The 17,054-nt window shown below is 47.2% G+C and overlaps 1 protein-coding gene across 1 annotated transcript in view; it reads right to left on the reverse strand.

Moving 5' to 3' along the window:
* LOC126210156 (uncharacterized protein CG43867) overlaps window positions 1–16,852 on the reverse strand; it is a 462,670-nt gene extending 445,818 nt beyond the window's left edge. The window contains exon 1 of the mRNA XM_049939307.1: window positions 16,794–16,852. The gene's annotated coding sequence lies outside the window, so the exon portion shown is untranslated. The remainder of the gene's footprint in view (window positions 1–16,793) is intronic.
* Window positions 16,853–17,054: the final 202 nt, after the last annotated feature.

The following is a 17,054-nucleotide window of genomic DNA, read 5'->3' on the forward strand; positions in this document are numbered from 1 at the left end:
ACGACGTGGTGTTTTGTTGTTGCGTTCCGATAATGATCAATCCCGAGTCGTAGTCCCACGTTCGTTACAGTCCTCTGTCTTAAAGCTTCTTCACCAAGGACATTGGGGTATAGTGCGTACGAAACAACTTGCTCGTCAGCACTGTACTTGGTTCGGAATCGATGCTGCGATTACGAATATGTGCTCCTCTTGCGTGGCGTGTGCCGAACAACAATCCGCACCGCCGCGGAAATTCTTTGCATGGCCGAAAGCCACTTCCCCTTGGCAACGCTTGCATATCGATTTTGCTGGTCCATTCTGGAATGCTCGATGGTTGGTTGTGGTCGATGCTTTCAGTAATTTTCCTTTTGTTGTCCGGATGTCTTCCACGACGTCTTCTGCCACAATCCAAGCCTTGTCTGCCATCTTTTGCATTGAAGGTCTTCCGCAGACTATTGTTTCCGACAATGGCCCACAATTCATGTCCGCAGAATTCCAGTCATTCTGCAAGGCCAATGGTATTCAACATCTGACATCCGCGCCGTTTTCGCCTCAGTCAAACGGTGCCGCTGAACGATTGGTCCGGACTTTCAAGTCACAGATGTTGAAATTGAAAGAGTCGCATTCTCGGGAGGACGCTTTGTTACTCTTTTTGTCATCGTATCGCTCTCAGCCCCGCGATGGTCGATCGCCGGCTGAGTTGCTCCATGGTCGTCCTCATCGCACCCTGATGTCTTTGCTGCATCTGCCGCATCAGGTTCCTGTGCAGCGGCAGACTCCGGTTTTTGCTCCTGGCGACGTTGTCTATTATCGCAACTATCGCGGTTCACGGCGTTGGCTCGCAGGGCGCATTCTTCGCTGCCTCGGCCGCGCGATGTATTTGGTTTTGGGGGCCTCTGGTGAGGTGCGTCGGCATCTCAATCAGCTGCGCCTCTGTCGTCGCCTGGGTTCTGCCGCTCCCCGTCTGCTTTCAGCGACGGTGCCGTCAGGTCAGCGCCCTGGGGACCCATCTACTGGCTCGCCTCATCCCCAGGTGTTACCGACGCTGCCTTCCATTTTGCCTCATGGCGTCGCGCCGCCGCCGCAGCTGCCGCCGGCGCCGCCCGCAGTGGACGCTTCGCTGCAGCCGCCACGCGCCTCCCTGGGTCACGCGCCGCCGATCGCTTCCCGTGACCAGCTGTCCTCCGCCTTGGACCTCTTGCCCGCTCCGGACCAGATGTCGTCATCGCGCGTCGGATTCCCCGACGCAATGGAGGTCGACCCTTCGACCCCTCTTGTATCATTACGTGCGCATACACCTCATGTTGACGTGCACCCTGGACTAGGTTTGCAGGCGTTTCCTAGCTCCCCTCGGACCGAATGGCCGGGTGCGGGTGGCACAGCCTCGCCTGTTGTTAGGCTCCCCACCTCATCGCATACGTCCACATGGGGTCCTCCCCACGGCGGGCGGAAGCCTTATCTCACGACCGTTCGCCGATTTGCGGGGGAGGAATGTGGTGTCACCGCTAGACACCACACTTGCTAGGTGGTAACTTAAATCGGCCGCGGTCCTGTAGTACATGTCGGACCCGCGTGTCGCCACTGTGTAATCGCAATCCTAGCGCCACCACATGGCAGGTCACAAGACACGGACTAGACCTCGCCCAGTTGTACGGAAGACATAGCTTGCGACCAGACGTACGAAGCTTTCCTCTCATTTGCCGAGAGACAGATAGAATAGCCTTCAGCTTAGTCCATAGCTACTACCTAGCAAGGCGCCATTTGTATCAGTGCTTATAGCTTACCACTATTCAAGAGATGTATTCCAACAAGAGAATAAAAGTTAAGTAACATCTACGTACTTTTCTTCTTATTCATTAATAAGTCTCATGTTCCAGAACTTCAAGCCCGTCTGCGTTAGTTTAGCGTGCACCTAGCTACCTCATTGTGTCTATGCTTTATGAGCTAGACACAACAGTAGTCACGACCGCTCACAACAGCCTCTGAAAGACTACACTGGTGCAAATCTGCAACACACCAGATTACTTTAAACTAAAAATTTTAACAACTCACACAAGCACATAAACTATGCATCCCGTAGGAGGGATGGAAATGGTACAAAACACTGACATTAAAAGATTAACTTGCCACCGAAAGTGCAACTTGATTAAAAAAAAAAAAAAGTCGTACGGTGGAAGGGTGGCAACTTTATATACTAAAATGACCATTTAAATAAAAACCCATGAAATGCAGTCTTACATAAAATATACAAGGTTGGCCAAACATGCTCTACATTACGAATATACCGCCTCTCAAGATGGTAGGCAAGATAAAAACATATTTCAGGAATTCGGCCGTTACACTTCAAGCAATAAATTCGTTAACACCGGATCCGACAAACATGACAGAGGCAGCTAGTAACGTACGGCAGACCGACCGACAGACAGACAGACACTAACTGCCTAACAAATGGGGGCGACAGACAGACGAGCAAGCTGGGGACGAGAGACTGACCAAGAACACAAGTAGAACTTAACAAGTAAATGAAACAACATATCACGAATCACTTAACTTTTAATAAACTGCGATTTCTAGAGAAGACCTGGCGCAGCACCCCCAAATCGCTCTCGCGAACCGACCGCTGCTAGCCGCTTCAACGGACGCAGGAAGGCGCGCCGATCTCCCGTCTCACGGCCAGACCGATGTCGTAGGTTGCCTCCTGTTGCTCTCGTGTCGACCGCGAAGCCACTACCCCTCGCTATACGGCGCGGCCCACTGGACTCACGTGGCGACCTCACATGCGCCGATGCTCCAGACGGACAAGTCATCTCGTGTCTCAGTGCGCGACCGACCAACCGATCGATCCAACCGCCAATGCCCATTGCCTGAACAAACTCGAGCAGACTGGTGGCCTAACACATACTAGCACTCCGGACGACAGACAGACACTGACTGCCCCACACTGACCCGGTTGACCACTGACCACACTCGCCCAGACTGCACCGACTGAGACCGACAAACTGGCGAGCTCATAGCACCTCTTAAATGCACGTGAACAGCCAACCTTTCACCTTTCCCACCAGACACCAAAGCTGCGATTGCCACAGCGGCGCCACCGCCAGAAACACGGGGCGACTGCTCACATTACGCGCTGCGGCGCGCTCTTCAAAACAGCAATTTTTACCAGGGCTCAGTGACGTGCAGCATTATCTTGTTGAAAAATGCCACTTCCGCCTGGAAACATGATCGCAGAATGAGATATTCACTCTGCAGCGGAGTGTGCGCTGATATGAAACTTCCTGGCAGATTAAAACTGTGTGCCGGACCGAGACTCGAACTCGGTACCTTTGCCTTTCGCGGGCAAGTGCTCTACCACCTGAGCTCCCCAAGCACGACGTCCTCACAGCTTCAATTCTACCAGTACCTCTCTCCTACCTTCCAAACTTGACAGAAGCTTTTCTGTGAAGTTCCACAAGCTGCTTCCACCAGCGAGGCCGCTGCCGCCGGGGAGACAAATGGCTCTGAGCACTATGGGACTCAACTGCTGAGGTCATTAGTCCCCTAGAACTTAGAACTAGTTAAACCTAACTAACCTAAGGACATCACAAACATCCATGCCCGAGGCAGGATTCGAACCTGCGACCGTAGCGGTCTTGCGGTTCCAGACTGCAGCGCCTTTAACCGCACGGCCACTTCGGCCGGCCGCCGGGGAGAGTCGTACGTCTTCTCAACTTGAATTTTGACGAATGCACGGATCATTCGCAGAGCGCTCTGTAGGACGTAACGGAGCAAGTCTTTGTTTCTTCGATGGCTCACCTGAAGCTGAATCGCAGGTGCCCAGTCGAGATATGGATTAAATGGCGAACGGCAGCAAGCCCAAAATTTGAACATTCGATTCGCTGGGAAAATTTTAAAATACACTCTTGTATGCAGATGATCAAATAATCTTAACAGACTCAGAAGATACATTACAGAGAGCCATTTAGTTGTTCCACAACGTCGTAAATGATTATAATATGACAATACTTAAAGGTGAGCCAGCCGTAGTTGCCGAGCAGTTCTAGGCGCTACAGTCTGGAACTGCGCGACTGCTACGGTCGCAGGTTCGAATCCTGCTTCGGGCATGGATGTGTGTGATGTCCTTAGGTTAGTTAGGTTTAAGTAGTTCTAAGTTCTAGGGGACTTATGACCACAGCAGTTGAGTCCCATAGTGCTCAGAGCCCATTTTTAAATAAATCTTTTTTTAATAATACTGCGTTATTATAGAAAATGGTAAAGGCGGACAGTGCTATTTTAATAACCATGAGCGACAGAAACGAGCAACAAACACATATCATAAGGTCAGGTAGAGCAATGCTGAGACAGTAATGTCTTTTGTTTCCGTGTGTTAGTGTGTAAGAGATTTTCAGCCTTACCCCCCCCCCCCCCTTGACTGGACTGTAGTATTTCTGACTGACACTGACACCAACTATGGTGGTCTAGTAATATTTTTACGAACTGTCATAACAATGAAAGACAGTGCTACAATTGCTTTAAAAGATTAAAGACTTCTCTACCATTTCTATGAAATAATAAAAGAGGAAGGGAATTATTGTCACAGTAATAAACTAAAAATTTAACAACAGTTCATTCATAGTAACAATAAAAATAGAAAGTAGCTCTTGAAAAAGGATGAAGTAATACGAAAAATAGAGGTCTAAGACATCCTGTTTTTTACCCTTTAACACTGACTATCGGTAACGCCCGGATAGTGGTATGATACCCGATTACGACATATTTCTGAGCAGGGTTCCAAAAAATATGAATCAATACGAGAATACTGGTGATTTTTCTTAATATTCAACAGCTTACCACTTTTCGAGAAAAGCGGCGAACGGTTCACGGACTGTTTTCTTTTATTTGCCTCTTTAATTCAATATTTTGATTCTATGTATCTTGAAACTAAGAGTAAAAATTTTTCAATCTTTGCTCTATTTCTACGTTTATTACGGTAAATAATAGGAATAAGAAACCGATAATTGGTTATTTCAGAAACCGGTTACTTTCAACGGTTTTAATAGTCCAGTTAAACTGGCGTTGAAAGAAACCGATATTACCGAAAACCGGTTGTTTCATCGAAAACAGTCACCCCTAGAACGAATATAGTAATATACAAATATACACGTCAAGGGCAAAGGAATGTTGGACATGCTAAGAAGAGACGGAAAGATCAGCTTCAATCTTCTTGAAATAAGAACACGAAAGGATGCCTAAACCAAAACTAGATACGACGATGAACATTCTCCTCAAACTGCGCAAATATTTTGTTGGTGCCAACCTACACAGGAAGAAATGATCATCGTAATAAAATAAGGGAAGTCAGAGCCCGCAGGGTAAGGTTAACGTCTTCGTCTTTACCGTGTGCTATTCGAGAGTGGAACGGCAGAGAAGTATATTAAATGTGGTTCGATGTACCCTCTGCCAGACACCTGAGTGTGAAATGCAGAGTAGGCATGTAGATGTGGTTCGCAACAAAATAAACTTCCTGTCCTTTCTGCGCACACCCTCATATCCATATAGTGAGATGACAAAAGCCTCATAATATTGTGTTGGACCTCGACATGGCATGGGCCGCCTCCACTGGCAGTGATTATTGAGATGTCGTAGTGGGCAGTGCTTGGGGAGAGCTCGTGGTAGTCAGTGCTTGTTAAGAACTCGTAGCAGAGAGTGTTTGTTGAGATGTGCTAGTAGAGAGTGCTTGCTGCACATATATTCAACTATGCTGCCTCTACGCCCATCCATAATTGCAAAAGTGTTGCCGGTGCAGGATATTGTAGACAAACTGAAAAAAAAAAAAAATGTTCAGATGGCTCTAAGCACTATGAACATCTGAGGCCATCAGTCCCCTAGACTTGGAACTACCTAAACCTAACAAACCTAAGGACATCACACACATCCATGCCTGAGGCAGGGTTCGAAACTGCGACTGTAGCAGCACCGCGGTTCCGGACTAAACCGCCTAGAGCCGCTCGGCCACAGCGGCCGGCGTAGACAAACTGACCTCTCGATTATGTCCAATAAATGTTCGATGTGATTCATGACGGGCAATGTCTATAGCCAAATCATTTGCTTCCAGATTGTTCTTGAAAGCAATTGCGAACAATTGTGACCTGGTGACAAGGCGCATTGTCATCCATAAAAATACCATCGTTGATTGGGAATATGAAGTCCATGAGTAGCTGCAAATGGTTTCCACATTTCAAGTCAATGGTCGATTCATTGGGACCAGAAGGGCCAGTCCATTCCATGTAATCACATTCCACATCATTACAGAACCACCACCAGCTTGCACAGTGTCTTGTTGACAACTCGGGTCCACAGCTTCGTGGGGCTTGCGCCACATTCGAATACTACCATCAGCTCTTATCAACTGAAATCGGGACTCATATGACCAGGCCACGGTTTTGCAGTCATCTAAGTTCCAACTGATATGGTCACGAGCCCACGAGAGGCATTATAGGCGACGTTGTGCTGTTAGCAAAGGCACTCGTGTCATTCGTCTGCTGCCATAATCCTAACAGATATTTTCTTCGTACGTCCCACATTGTTTCTTGCGATAATTCCACGCCATTTTGCTTATCCGTTAGCACTGACAACTCTAAGCAAACGCTGGTACTCTCGGTCGTAACGAGAAGACTGCCGGCCAGTGTGTCGTCTGTAGTGACAGGTAATGTCTGATGTTTGGTATTCACGGCACATCTTGTGACTGTGGATCTCGGAATGTTCAATTGCCTAATGATTTTTTTTTTTTGTTTATTGTTAGTTCACGCCCTAAAATGGGGCGAGCTGGCGGTGGCACAATACGCCACTCTTCAGCCAAGAGAGTTACAAATACAACATAGTCAAATGAGAAAAGATCACATAACAGAGAATGGTATAAATAGATTTAAAAACAACGTAGATGAGAACCACACACACACGTGTGAAGAATGAACACTGTGAGCCGACCCGAAAAACAAAGAAACACCAGTGTTAACACAAACGAATGATGCTGGCGACATTGTTGGTGCTGGTGGAATGTAGCACTGCACACGGCACTGGAGTAACACTGACACAACGAAAATGTTAAAAATCACTGAACCGAAGGGGACCTACCGCCGGGTGAAGGGAGGACGGTGGGGGAGAAAAGGGGGAAGGGAGAGATGGTATGGGGTAACCAGGAGGGGGGTAGGAGTGGGACAGTGAAGGGGAGAAAGAAAGGAGCTGGAAGCCCAGGGGGGGGGGGAGTGAAAAGGAGAAAGAAGGTGTTTGGCAGAGGAAAAGGAGGAAGAAAGGTAGGGAGAGAGGGAGGGAGAGAATAGGAGAGTAGGATGGGGAGAAGGAGGAGGGATTAGATCTGGTAGGAGGGGTACATGGAAGGCACGAGGACATCATCTGGGAGAGGGAGTTGGCGGAAGCCACCTTGGGCAAGGTTCAAATGGTTCAAATGGCTCTGAGCACTATGGGACTCAACTGCTGTGGTCATAAGTCCCCTAGAACTTAGAACTACTTAAACCTAACTAACCTAAGGACAGCACACAACACCCAGCCATCACGAGGCAGAGAAAATCCCTGACCCCGCCGGGAATCGAACCCGGGAACCCGGGCGTGGGAAGCGAGAACGCTACCGCACGACCACGAGATGCGGGCCTTGGGCAAGGGTATGGAGTGTGTTGGAGATGGAGACCAGGCGTGACACTGAGGTACAGGTGTGGCAGCGGGCTAGGGTGGTAGAGGATGGGGGAAACCAAAGGATGGGGGGGGGGGGATCCAGTCTGTGGGAGATGAATAGGATCTGTATTTGTTCTAGGAACAGGAGAAGTTGGGAGAAGGGAATCAGATCGTGAAGGATCCACGTGGGTGACGGGAGATGGATGTGATAAGTGAGGCGGAATGCGTGGTGCTCAAGAATTTGGAGGGATTTGTAATAGGTGAGGGGGGGGGGGAGGCAGAGATACAAGGGGGGTGGGCATAACATAGGATGGGGCGAATCAGGGACATATAGCTATGTAGGATAGTGGAAGGGTCTAATCCCCATGTTCGACCAGAGAGGAGTTTGAGGAGACGGAGACGGTTACGTGCCTTGGCTTGAACTGTGATCCAGGAAAGGCGGCGGTCGAGGGTGATGCCAAGGTACTTGAGGGTGGGAGTGAGGGCAATGGGGCAGCCATAGACGGTAAGGTAGGAATCTAGGAGGCGGAAGGAGGGGGTGGTGCGGCCTGCGGTGATTGCCTGCCTAATGATTTCCGAAATGGAATGTTCCATGCCTCTAGCGCCAACTAAGATGCAGCGTCAAAATATGTTAATTTCCATTGTGCGGCCATAATCACGTCGGAAACATTCTCACATGAATAACCTGAGTACAAATGACAGGTGCGCCAGTGCACTGTCCTTTTATACCTTGTATATGCGATAATACCACCATATGTACATGCGTATACCGCTATCCCATGACTTCTGTCACCTCAGTATACTGTAGGCCTACCTACGTTGAACCGCAACGAGATGGCAGCAGTGGGCAGCGTGGAGCAGTGTAGTGTCTCCCTAGCCCCGGCACCTTTCCTCGCTGGCGTGCTACCTCCTCCTAGTTGTCATCTCAGGCAGCCAGACGCCTCCAGCAAGAGGCGCGGACGGCTACCACGCTACGTATCGACCCTCCGGCCCGCGTCATCGGTTTATCTGATAACACGCCTGTTACCGCCTCGTCTTCGCCTGCTCGATACCCGTGCATTACTTATGTATGGCCTGTCGTCAGCTTTGACTCACAAGGAACCCCTTGAGTGCTAGGTCGCAAGTTCAATCTTTAGTGAGTCTCATTTCAAAGGCTTGTGTTAACAATTATCACAGGAAAAATATTAGCTGCTAATGACTCACCCTGTGCATCAGGAAGCTGACGGAAAGTGAGTGTCCGGGAGATGCAGCGATTACCCTTCTGTGGGATGTATGTATTACACTTCACAAAATGGACACCGTTTGAAAAATGGTGTGTCACAGTGATCACATACGTTCACACCATCAAGATCGAAGTTCAGCTAGATATCCGCTTTTTTTCCTTTATTGTATTTCAATGCCCCAGCAGGGGCGGGCTGGCAGCAGCATATGTGCTGCTCTTCAGCCCTTGTGAGTTTAATTATACAATAGAAGACATTTAAAATTACAAAGGAGAAAATATTGCGTACATAAATATAAAAAGGTGGAACATAATAGAAGAGAACAGACAAAAACGGGGCGACTGTAAAATGGAGATAAAAATCTTAAAAAAGTATTGCGCACAGAAAAACCTCACACTGGGAATATTAAAAGAACACAAGGCGAAGTACGGCTGGAGCATAAAAGTGGCGATGGACGGCGTTGCACATAACGATCACTGACAGTAACACTACGTACAAGTCCAGCACACAATTAAAATCACAGCTCTGGACGCACAGGAGAACAGCACCGAACACAACACTGGCGACGATGGGTAAACACAGGATCTGCCAGGGGCAGGGAGAAGGAGGAGAAGGGGTGGAGAAGAAGGGTAGATACTTGCTCTTAAAGAATGCATATAAAATCATACTGGTGTAAAGGGATGACGAGAACTGATGGAATGCGATGGCATCCAACCGAATGCGAAACACTCTATTGTGGAGCTTGTTGTGAAACCGGTTATCCTTTAAGGCGTAGCTGCCGATAGTGCGGTAATGTGTTTTATGGGCACGGAGAAAACATCCAGAGGCTGCATTTGGTCACTGAAGACTTGTGTAAGCCTACAGCAGCAACACGTGGTGAACTTGACAACGTAAACCTCTTGTAGCTACAGTACGGCACTTTGTTTAGAACAGCAGTGTTGCTGACAAGATGACTCTTGCATATGCTGTTATTTATATTCGTATATACGAATATTTGACGTTACTGACTGACTTTGCGTTTAACATTTGACGATGCCTCTATGGCTGCAGTACATTAGGACATTGTTTTTATAAAACAGGAATGCCTCTTCATACATAAAGCACACAAATGTACGAGGGTGGGATCCCCCTCATAGGTCCGGATCCCCCCCCCCCCCCCCCAATCTGCCGTGTCACCTGTATCGTGCTGTTATAAGTGAGTGTTCAGTGTTGTGTGGCCCCTCTCAGTGATGCGAACATCCACCGTACTGTCGCTAGTTGTGTTTTATCTCGTGCGAACAGAAACCAGACACTTCTGAGACCACTGTTCTGTTGGTTTTAGATTGTGATTTTCATTTTAGTCTGAAGTACTGTGCGAGGCCTTCAGCCGTCTATTAATTTTCTTTGTTTTAATTTTAAAATAAGGCTTTCAACCGACTTACATTAAAATTTGAAGATTGATTCGTTTAAAAATTTAATTTTGAAACTTTGTTGTTCTTGTTATACAGGCCTTAAGCCCTGAGTTGTTCAAAATCCAGTGTGTAGCCTTCAGCTGAGCTTTTACGTGAAATATTTTTAAGATAAGGCCTTCAGCCATCTAAAATTAAAATTTGAAGATTCATTTGTTTAAAATGATTTTTTTAAAAAAAATATACTCTATCTGAAATTCTTGTTATCCAGGCCCTAAGCCCTGAGTTGTTCAATGTCTTGCGTGTGGCCCTCAGCCGAGTATTTACGTGCAATATTTTTTTAGTGTGGTCTTTAGCCGCGTGTATTCCTTAAAGCAATTTTTTATAACTTGTGTTCAGGCCTTCAGCCGTCCTTGTTTTTGGTGTGGTTTTGGGTCTTCAGCCCAGGAGGTATCTCAAGTTTTCCTCACTAGGCCTTCAGCCATATTACACTCCTGGAAATGGAAAAAAGAACACATTGACACCGGTGTGTCAGACCCACCATACTTGCTCCGGACACTGCGAGAGGGCTGTACAAGCAATGATCACACGCACGGCACAGCGGACACACCAGGAACCGCGGTGTTGGCCGTCGAATGGCGCTAGCTGCGCAGCATTTGTGCACCGCCGCCGTCAGTGTCAGCCAGTTTGCCATGGCATACGGAGCTCCATCGCAGTCTTTAACACTGGTAGCATGCCGCGACAGCGTGGACGTGAACCGTATGTGCAGTTAACGGACTTTGAGCGAGGGCGTATAGTGGGCATGCGGGAGGCCGGGTGGACGTACCGCCGAATTGCTCAACACGTGGGGCGTGAGGTCTCCACAGTACATCGATGTTGTCGCCAGTGGTCGGCGGAAGGTGCACGTGCCCGTCGACCTGGGACCGGACCGCAGCGACGCACGGATGCACGCCAAGACCGTAGGATCCTACGCAGTGCCGTAGGGGACTGCACCGCCACTTCCCAGCAAATTAGGGACACTGTTGCTCCTGGGGTATCGGCGAGGACCATTCGCAACCGTCTCCATGAAGCTGGGCTACGGTCCCGCACACCGTTAGGCCGTCTTCCGCTCACGCCTCCAGTGGTGTCGCGACAGGCGTGAATGGAGGGACGAATGGAGACGTGTCGTCTTCAGCGATAGTCGCTTCTGCCTTGGTGCCAATGATGGTCGTATGCGTGTTTGGCGCCGTGCAGGTGAGCGCCACAATCAGGACTGCATACGACCGAGGCACACAGGGCCAACACCCGGCATCATGGTGTGGGGAGCGATCTCCTACACTGGCCGTACACCACTGGTGATCGTCGAGGGGACACTGAATAGTGCACGGTACATCCAAACCGTCATCGAACCCATCGTTCTACCATTCCTAGACCGGCAAGGGAACTTACTGTTCCAACAGGACAATGCACGTCCGCATGTATCCCGTGCCACCCAACGTGCTCTAGAAGGTGTAAGTCAACTACCCTGGCCAGCAAGATCTCCGGATCTGTCCCCCATTGAGCATGTTTGGGACTGGATGAAGCGTCGTCTCACGCGGTCTGCACGTCCAGCACGAACGCTGGTCCAACTGAGGCGCCAGGTGGAAATGGCATGGCAAGCCGTTCCACAGGACTACATCCAGCATCTCTACGATCGTCTCCATGGGAGAATAGCAGCCTGCATTGCTGCGAAAGGTGGATATACACTGTACTAGTGCCGACATTGTGCATGCTCTGTTGCCTGTGTCTATGTGCCTGTGGTTCTGTCAGTGTGATCATGTGATGTATCTGACCCCAGGAATGTGTCAATAAAGTTTCCCCTTCGTGGGACAATGAATTCACGGTGTTCTTATTTCAATTTCCAGGAGTGTATTTTAGTTTGATCCATTTAAGGCATTGTGTAATTAAGTGGTTCTTAACAAAATAAAAGTTTGTGTGTTTTGTGCAACTAAACAGTAACTGATTACGGCCCACTCCACAACCGTAACGTGATCCGCTCTATCCTGCAAAACCAGATTTCAGCCTATATACCAGAAACAAAGTGAGCCAGCTGCCACGCCTCGCTGTCACGTAGGCTTACTTGTCTCCGGGATACTCATGATGATACTTTGATTTGTTTTCATCCCAATGTAGTGACTGACATTTCGGCAACTGGAACGAAGTGACTGACACCACAAAGTAACTAAAACAAAAGTCCAAGAGTATTGTGTTACTAACAGCTTGCCATTTCGGTACGTTAACCATCGCGTGATCTCTTCTTAAAAATCCTAAGGATTCATAACCAAATAGATACACAGAGTGAAACACCTAAAACTTGCACCGCAAATATTGCGGAGATGCTAAGTGCTGTTGATGTGCGGTTTTCACAGAATGGATTGGTAGTCAGGGGCTCGTATTGTTAGCCAATCAACACATTGTAATAGTACTTAGAAAGTGTATTTTTTGTGCAAATATAGATTATTAAAATTGGAACAGTGCCTGTTGACATTAACAGACTAAAAGTAGCGTAAATTAGAATGTCAGTGGTATTTCATACAGGATTCTAATGCGAGTCTTTTACGAGAGAACGTATTTTGAAAGTTTCCACCTGATACTTGTTTGTGCCCTTCTACTTGCGTACTTGCTAGATATGATGCTGTTCTGTTTACTTACAATGGGCTTGTGTGTTTATTCAGTCTACTGCAACCTGCTAGTCTGTGACAGTCAAGTTAGTGTGTGACAGTCAAGTTAGTGGGCGATGCTATTTACCCATGCAGAAAAAGCCGATAAGCTCATGGTACATGGAGAATGTTGGAAGAATGGTGCTCATTCTTGTATGGTGTGTGCAGCAAGCTATTCCAATACATGTCAACCATATAGGCAATTATTTATCAACCCCTTCAACCAGTTACATAAAAGTGGTAGTGTAACACCTAGACAACGTAACAGAAGTAAACAATTGACGGCAGAAAAAGGGGAAATCAATGTTCTTGCTGCTACTGCACTTGATCTGTATGTTAGCTCCCGTGCGATCGCCTAAGGAAGTGGCATGAGTCAGGTATGTGTCCTGCGCTTACTCCATTGACATAGGTTCCATCGCTATCGTATCTCTTCATCAAGAGCTGCATGGAAACCATTATGAGAATCGTGTTCACGTCTGTATGTGGGAATTGAGATGGGATACTACAGATATTTCATGTATCTTGTTTAGTGATGAAGACATATTTATCAATAATCTGTAGCTAAACCGCCGAAACATGCACTGTTGGTCTGTTTACTACGAGCCCCATTGGCTTCATCAGCTGAAACATCAGCGTCTATGGAGTGTAAATGTGTGGTGGGTGATAGTGAAAAATCAGCTCTTAGGGCCGTTTTTCATATGTAAAACACTGAACACGCACAAGTATCGCTGCCTCCTAACAGACCATCTTCCATGGATGCTAGAGGACGTTCCATTCCAGACTAGGAAGAACCTGTGGTACCTACATGATGACTTTCCGGCCCATAGTGCACGAAGACAGCATGTCTTCATGAATTGTTTCCAAATTGCTGGTTTCTATGCAGGGGACCTGTACCTTGGCTGGCCTGTTCCCTATTTCTGAATGACACTGACTATGAGGGCACACCAACTATACCTGATGTTACCAACGAGTATTACTGTAGCCTACCCAGACATCTCTGCTGAAATGCTAGCAAGTGTCCAGCAGTCATTCCATACCAGACTGGAAGCTTGTATTGCAGCTGCTGGTGGTCAATTGTCTCGTTACTGGTCAGCGTCCACATAACTCATTTTTGCACTTATGTTGTTCTTTATTGTGTGTTACCACAGGTACTGTACATGCCGTTGTCGGAACTTTTCAAAATACGGTATCTCCTAAACGACTTGCGCTAGAATCCTGCAACAAACGCCACTGACATTTTAATTTACCCTACTTTTAGTGTGCTAACGTCAACAGGCATTGATACATTTGAAAAGTGTATGTTTACACAGAACATAAACTTTCTAAGTGTTATTAAAATCTTTGATTGGCTAAGATTACGAGCCCATGACAACCAATCAAGTCTGTGAAAACTGCACATCAATAGCACTTTCCATTTCTGCAATACATGCAGTGCAAGTTTTAGGTGATTCACGTGTATAAGAGGAGGTGGGGTTTTTGTGTGTTCCAGCATTATTCTGAAAGGCCTGGAGAAACCTCAACGAAATTTGCAATGTTTATTAAACTGTAGAAAAAGGCCTCCAGACCCCCGGCGGAGGGTGGAAGGGGAGGGGTAAGGCATCCCTAGCACGGCTAGACATAGTGACACGGAATGATGTTGATGCTGTCGGAACAAAATGATAATAGGGTCGAGTGTGTAGTGTTAGTTAAGCGTCACTAGTCTAATCACCGACAGTACTGGCAGCGTTTCATACCTAGTAGTGTAGTGGGGGTGGAGGTGGAGTGGGGGTGGGAAAGGGGTGACCTCAAAGTGGTCGCGAACGACGAATACCTGTAGTACTGTGGCTGTAGTACTGCTGTTGCTTGTCTGAGCAGCGTATGTCCTCCTGGCAACTGAAGCGAAGCGCCGGGAAAGGCGTGTCATGTGAAGGCGTGAGTGTGGAATGCATGGGGGCAGGTTCCAACACATCTATCAACCACTGCCTGGAAAAACACATGGGGGAAGGGTTGCTCAGCACTCATGCGTGGGTATGGGAAGAATCGATCGAAAACGATTGGTATATTCGTGTCATATCAACAGGTTGTTGGCTGTTTTGTCAGTGTTCCATTAACATATCACGCCTATTGGTGGTTTTATCGAAATTGGTTCTGGTTTTTCAAAGCTATCCCACATACACAATGATACGTCCCTCCACCCACCTTTACCCCCCCCCCCCCCCCCACACCCACACCCACACCCACACCCACCCACACACACTCACACACACACACACACACACATCCATAAATTCTAACCTATATTCATTTTAAAATTTCTGTTTATTTCTTTTTCATTTTGCATGCTACAGCCAGAGAATTCCATGTTCCACCTTGGTTGCTGTATGTACATTCACTGTCATTCTTATCCACTGATCAGCTGATTTTGGTTGCTTGACATTTCAATGTGCTACTCCTATCAAAACTTGAAAAATACGTTTCAAACATTGAAACCTAACTTCCATAAGCTTACCGAAGTTATAAGCTGTCATATGAAAACACATACATAATTAGAGACAATCTGGGTATTTGTTTGCTACACTTATACTTCTCCATGTCACATTTGAAATTTTGATTTGATTTTTGTAGAATGAATTACTATACAAAATGATGCAAGCCTGAATATGTCTGTGTGTGAGGTAAAATATGTATTTCATGATAATGTCAAACCTACTGACAAAATATTAACAAGATATTTAGCAATGCATGTTATACACTTCTAGAGGTTGTAGAGGGGACTTAGTAGGTCAAGTTTTACACAGGAACCCATGTCTGGAAACGTTATCCAACGACGCTAGAGACCGTCAAAGTTACAAGTACTGGTGCTTGTAAATGTATGTATATAGAGGTTGATTCCGTGATGTTGTAACAAACTTTCTAGGTGAGGGAGAAGGATACATGTATTAATTTGAGGAAGGGTCCCTGCAGCTGAAACAAACGAGTCGAAAGTTATAAACGAAAACCGTTTTGATGCCTCTGAGAATGGGATACATGTACTGGTTCTGTTACAGCTAAAGCTAGTAGGATATGCAACTTCCAGAGGTGGACCAAAACAAAAAAAAAGTCTGACACATGGGCTCTAAAATGGATACCTGTGGTCGAGCCCATATTTACTAGGCATTTTTTTTCTTGGTCCATACTGCCACCTCTGAAAGTTTCCTACCCTACAACCTTAGCAACAACACTGCTGGTACATATATTACACTGTCAGAGGTATGAGGATGATGTTTGCTTATGACTCTCGTTCGTTTCAGCTGCAGGGACCCTACTTCTCCATCATCCTAGAAAGTTCGTAACATTGTGACCGAGTCACCCTGTATATACAAATATTTTCAGGAGCTGGGGCCTATAACTTTGACGTTCTGTAATGTCGTTGGATGACTTTCCGGACATGGGTTCCCATGTAAAACTTGATCTACCAAATGTCTTCTAGAAGTGTTAACATGAACTGTGAAACACCCAGTAAATAAAAGGCACAGTCTTCCTGGCTCATCCTGATAGGTACGGTCGGCTGGGCAGTGGTGAGTGTCTATACACTGCATAGAATTGAATCAGTCGATATGGAGGAATGTTCCGTGCGATACATTACGAGTTTTTATGTTTACAGGTATGAAAAAGTGGCAGTAAGGGCACTTTAAATCATTGAGGAGTGTGGAACGTTGTTTTCTGTCGAGTTTACTATGACAGTGGTTATACAATGACAGGCTTACATTTGTATAGATGTAGAAAGGTCACTGTGTGAAGCTACGATAGAAGTAGTACTTGAAGCTGTCACATCGCCAGAATGAGCCTATGGTGTGACAGCCGAGGTGGGAAGTGGAACTGCAGAGTTGTCGGCTACTCACCTTGTCCTCGGCCTCCTCGGCGCGGGCCTCCGCCTCCAGCACGCGCTGCTCCAGCTCGGACAGCTGGAACACACCAAAACACCGACACTTCAGCACTGGTACACTACTCTTCTAACTGCAGTCTGATTAAAATTACTTGACAGCTGACGTCAGTCCCCTGCCGCTACAGCGTTGCCACGTTGGCTGCAGGCTACAGTGTTGCCACATCGGCTGCCGGCTACAGCTCAGTTACAAGCGACACACAAACATGGCGACCTACTA

The sequence above is a fragment of the Schistocerca nitens genome, chromosome 10 (genome assembly GCF_023898315.1).
Source record: "Schistocerca nitens isolate TAMUIC-IGC-003100 chromosome 10, iqSchNite1.1, whole genome shotgun sequence".
Lineage (NCBI taxonomy): Eukaryota > Metazoa > Arthropoda > Insecta > Orthoptera > Acrididae > Schistocerca > Schistocerca nitens.